This window comes from Rutilus rutilus (genome assembly GCF_951802725.1).
Source record: "Rutilus rutilus genome assembly, chromosome: 19".
Classification (NCBI taxonomy): domain Eukaryota; kingdom Metazoa; phylum Chordata; class Actinopteri; order Cypriniformes; family Leuciscidae; genus Rutilus; species Rutilus rutilus.
Window position 1 is genome coordinate 17,019,889 of NC_140232.1, and position 5,732 is coordinate 17,025,620.

The following is a 5,732-nucleotide window of genomic DNA, read 5'->3' on the forward strand; positions in this document are numbered from 1 at the left end:
ACAAAACTGTGTGAAAGGAGACTTGAACATCACACATTATAAAAGACGTACATGTTCAGTGTTTATGCTGTAGTTGGCTCACATGGAATGTAGGCTATATTGAGTAATAAAAAATAAAAATCAGAATCAGTGATATTCACATTCAAAACAAGTAGCTGCTTTAGAAAAAGAAAAAAAAGATGCCATATTGACAAATTTTATTATAGTCTAAAATACTAGATTATTAGCCGGATAAATTTGCACTGCTTTCTCCCTAATACATCGTTACGCCAATAGGTGGCGACAAGTGTCTTTTAGAGTGAATGAATGAATCGTTTACCGATTCGTTTAAAATCGAGTCATTGAACCATTCACTCAAACTATTCGTTCAAATCACCGATTTATTCAGAAACTAAACAAATGACTGCATATATGATTGAGGAATTAAATAATTTACTTTATCGATTCGTTTAAAAACACTGGTTCATTCAGGAACGAAACAAGTATGGGTGACAGAGTGAGTCATTCAGTCCTTCACTGAAGCAATTCGTTCAAAATCACTGATTAATTCTGAAACTAAACAAATAACTGCATATACAATATGAGTGAGGAATACTTTACAGATTCGTTAAAAATACTGTTTTTATTCAGGCACGATACAAGTGAGTCGAGTGTGTGTGTGTTTGTGAGTGAGCCATTCATTCAAGCGATTCGTTTGATTCATTCATGTTGCTCGGGGACTGATTCTGTTTTGGGTTCGTTTGGACCTGTTTCGATGGCGGTTCAAAACCAGTCAACGTACCAGACAATCGTGTCTAAAATGTAAGTTACTCAATATTAACTTCTTGTTTGTGTAAGGGAGGTGTAAGCAATATTATAATTGACTAATTATATTTGAAATGAATTTTAATCAGCTGTCAAACACAGTATTCTGTAAACCAAAAGCACTCTCCACTCTGAACACGCACGCTTAACGTTTTTATCAGGCTTTCTTCGATGAAATGTTAAAGATATTCTTTTACAACCTGAGGGGCCTATTTCTTTTTTAACAGGACATTGTTACTAACCTGTCAAAATTGAAGCGATACTTTATAAAAAACATTAATTTGATATTTGATTGAAATACACCATTATGGTTTCATTAGCTCATCGATTTAGCAGTAATCTCATATCAGAGACCATCAAGCAAGTTACATGCAATAACCTGGGGCTAAATGTTAAAATATGATCCAGACTAGCTAATGACCCTATTACAATCGACCCAGGAAGCTGAGAAAGAGATTCTCCAGGTTCTGCGGTGCCTCATGCGGGCTGCCCTCTGCTGTACCATCATCCTTACTATTACAAACCATGTAAATCATCCAACCAACACAACTCATAATCTAGCAAATGAGAAAGGCAAGATAGAAGGGGAAAAGCCCTCCTTGTCTCTCATATTTTTCTGCCTCTTTCTTTTCTTTTGCTCTATGATGTAAGAGGTGAATGTTCACCACCAGTGACCTATTAAATCAGGCCTCATTCCTTCAATTTCTTCGCCAAACAGGCACCAGACCAAAATGTCTGGAGAGACCGCCGGTCAGAGAGAGAGAGAGAGAGAGAGGCTGAAAAAAGAGAGACAGGCAGACAGACAAACCGAGGGGGGATGAATCGGAACCGCCCAATCAAAAATTATTGCAGCTCCATGAATGTGTCCTGTAAATGTTGGCATGCTAATTGTGCATTTATAACATTTTTAATGGTTTGTTAATTTACCTCCCACTCTATGATTGCACTTGAAATGAGTTAATGACTGTGGGGGGAGAGTTAACAACATGCCCTGGCAGACACACAATATTTCCCGCTTATTTATCAACCTGGCCTGTGAGAGAGACAGATCGGCTTTGGGTGAATGAAGGGGATGTCTGCTGGGTGAAGAGCTTTAGCTATAGGGACATAAACAGACCAGAACTGGACAAATAGAATTAATGTTTTAATTTTCTTTTGCCCTTAAAAAAAACCCAAAAACATAATAAGACATAATTATCAAAATAACAGTCAGTTGGACAACAATTTTGCCTGTTTAAACATAAAAAGAAAGTGAAAAACAAAGCCGTCTCATTATCTAAACTACACTTAAAATCACATCACAGTGTGAAAAAACATACACTTACTAACCTGCGTTAGTGAAACTGTATAGTGCAAGTTACTATTATTTACATAGAACATAGAAATATCTCAGAAAATGTATTTATTGCTATTTTCAAACACTCATACTATTTTCTTCAAAGTATTGAATTTATTTCCGACACATTTTCAGCACATCACTTTTAAAATGTAGTTCCATTACTATAGCTACAAACAGTAATTAAATACTATTTTTATATTTATAATAAATTCTTTTGGAACTGTGTGTGTGTGTGTCTCACGCAGAGTTTCACCATCATTTTAATATAGTTGTTGGCATTTTTATTATCAGTGTGTAAATGAACTGGATTGAATATAGCATGTACGGCTGACAGTGTGTGCATTTCTTTCTGTAATCCGAGTAGCATTTACAGCATTACGCTAAATACAACAAATATAACTAGAAATAAAGTAATTTAACTTAATATTTAATTGAACTAATTTAATTAATTTAACTTAATATTTTGATATATAATAAGATAAAGTATTCCACAAAGAGTTTTCTACATAGGGATGAATTAGCTAAATAAGTCTGTGAATAGTTTATTTGAACTGCTTGGTTTACATGAGCCGTTCACTGTGAACTGATTCATTAAAATTAATCGGACTTGCCAATTTAATACGAAAGATAGCACAGTTTAGTCAAGCATATTTGATTACTCGCTAGACTGTAAAGCTGCGTGCAATAAAAATAGTGATGTATCTTTTAGTCATTGTAACATTACTTGTTCAAAAAAGTTGCAGAGACACTACTGAAAAAAACAACAACTTTAGTATCACTACTTTTATTTTGTTACTTACACTGGCCTTCTTAAACATAAAGCATGCCTGATGGTAACATTGACATATGACCTGCATGCAGTGAATATCGGTAAATTAATAAACAAACACATAAACTAGATAAGAGACTGGTGCTAACATAGTTAGTAACGTCTCTGGCACTGTCCGTTCGAGTCATTTCCTCCAATCTTCCTCAGCAACAGGACATGACTTGGCGACATATAGACGAGAGACTATTGAGTTGCTAGACTACTTGTGCTGTATCCCGGGCAATCAGACCGAGAGCAATGCTCAGCAGTTCGACTGGAATCTTAAACACATTGTGAAGGTATGTTTGCGTTTCTTTGGCTATTTGACGATAAAATGAAAGAAAATAAAGCAATATAGCAACATAATGTGTTTATTGTTAAATCCTCTCTCCTAAATTTCTTCTTAAATTTTAAAAATAAATATTTTATCAATAAGTTACCATTTGTGTGCATAACTTTTCAATGCTATTTATATCTTTCCATCAAGGCTTCTAATCTCTGACCCGGATAGAGATCGGAATGAATTGGGAGGCACTTTAAGGCGACACATTCGTAACTTACTCCACTGGAACTCCACTCCACCCCTCACTAAACAAGCCACTCTATCAGTAAATGCTAATCTCCTAATTAACAAGCTAATTAGGTAATTATGGCTTTGCAGAAGGATGCCTAAATGAATTATGACAACACAGTCACTGCTTTCTGAGACACCTGTGGGCCCCTTTTTGGCTGTCACCACACAAAAAAAAAAAAGGAAAAAAAAAGTAAGGTGACAGCCTGTTCGGTTTTCAAAAACTTAATTCTCTTGGAAATGATGTGTATGTTATGAGACAGGGGCTATTTGTTTTGAGACTGTCAATTAAACCTGTCAGATAAGAAAGATTTTATGACTAATTAGCACCCCATTATGCATAAATAAGCGGTAAATAATGAAGTATTTATTAAACATTGAAGAGATAAATGGAAGCTATGTTGTATATGCTGGCTTTTTCCTAAATTCTTACATTAATGATATAATAAACATACATTTACAGATTAATATTATTGTTTAACACAATTTTTCTTATGTAGCCTAACTCTTTTTGTATTATTTTAGGTTACGCTTTATTTCGATGCACTTCAGACATTCTACTAACTATAAGTAACTTGTCAACTAACTCTAATTAGAGTATAAGTAGACTGTTAGGTTAGGGTTTGGGTTAGTAGAATAAGTCTTGCAAAGTTACTTATAGTCAGTAGAATGTCTGTTGAGGATCCATCAAAGCAGATGTTAAGCAGACGGTGTACCAATACTCTAATGAGGGTTAGTTGACATGTACAGTATAGTTGCAAAATTACTTGTAGTTATTAGAATGTCTAAAGTGGACCATTGAAATAAAGTATTTTATTATATTATGTCTGATACGATTATAGAGAATATAATCTGATATATAAACACACACACACACATACACTATATATGGAGTAACCACTTGGGGTGAAAAATTGTATGGGTAGGAAAAAAAGCCTGGTGTGCTCATTAGTGAAAATAATCATGAACGGTGGGCTTCTTTCCAAGAGCAATAATATCAACAGTTACCACTGACAACAGCGAGGTTACCGTGGCCATATTTGGCAGAAACTTCAGCTGATATTTTCAAGACGCTCGGTTTATAAGCAGCACTGCATTGCACGATTTTCAGTATTCACTGCTTAAATGTTCATATGCTTCAAACTGCTGTTGAATTATGATTTCATTACTCGTTCTCCATAAATTGTACCTTTTCAAGTCCGTTGAAGGAAGTGGGCAGTAAACATCCAATAATAGAAATTGTGTTTATGTCATTATGTAAGCATGGCATCATGACCACAATAAGCTGAAGTGTCTTTTTTTTCCCCTCCCACCAAAAGATTTGCTGTCATACTTGGGGAAAATGAATTATGTTGACATATGGCTGAAAACAATGGTGGAAAGGCATGCAACGCAAGGCAATGAAGAATCATGCGGTGTTGTGGAGGAGAGGATCTGGAGCTGTTCCTTTGAGCCCTCTATGACAGGTATACAGAGCCACCTGACAGCACAGTATTTCAGTGATAAATGCAGTGGGTCTGGGACTTCCATTCACTAAACTCAGGAGTGTGCCGGGCTGATACTTCAAGGTCAAGTGAATATGAAAGAGCCGAGCCACACAGCTTGCTAAAAAGAACGAGAGAGCGAGCGTCTCTTGCCGCCTCCTTAACTCCCACAACTTCTAAATGTTATGTTGCTTAAATTCATGTGACGTGCTTTATAAGCACAGATGTTGTGTTACAGCATCGTTCCGTGATTATTGGATGCTTGTGATTTTAAAAATCCATAATCTGTCAGCCGCACATGCTATATTCAATCTAGTTCATTTACACACTGATAATAAAAATGACAACGACTATATAAAAATGATGGCGAAACTCTGCGTGATACACACACACACGCACTCAGTCGCAGCCAAAACAATTGAATTACAGGGCTTGTGGCATGTTGTCTTACTCTGTGATATGTGTGAAATGGTTAATTAAAGGTGAGCTCATTATTCTTGCTCAGGATCCAGTAACTGTGTTAACATGATCCATGACTAATATATCACCCACTTATTGCACCCGAAGAATTGAATCAATTGCTCTGAACACCAATTCATACACAAGAGTTGAAGTAAATATGCCACTATAAATTCTACTGTTTGATCTGTATTGTTCAGGAGGATGCGTGTAAATCAAAAGCCTATGTTTGTGTATTAAATATGGTGTCAAACTATAACCGAACAC

At 35.7% G+C, this 5,732-nt stretch overlaps 1 long non-coding RNA gene across 2 annotated transcripts; it reads left to right on the forward strand.

Annotated features, from left to right (window-relative positions):
• Positions 1-707: 707 nt before the first annotated feature.
• Positions 708-5,732, forward strand: LOC311278313. Of its 2 annotated transcripts, none has more exons than XR_014625409.1 (4): positions 708-801; positions 3,120-3,250; positions 3,439-3,559; positions 4,842-5,727. It is a non-coding gene; the product is annotated as an uncharacterized lncRNA (long non-coding RNA). The 2 variants fall into 2 exon arrangements; XR_014625410.1 differs by having other exon boundaries at positions 715-801; positions 3,439-3,594; positions 4,842-5,732.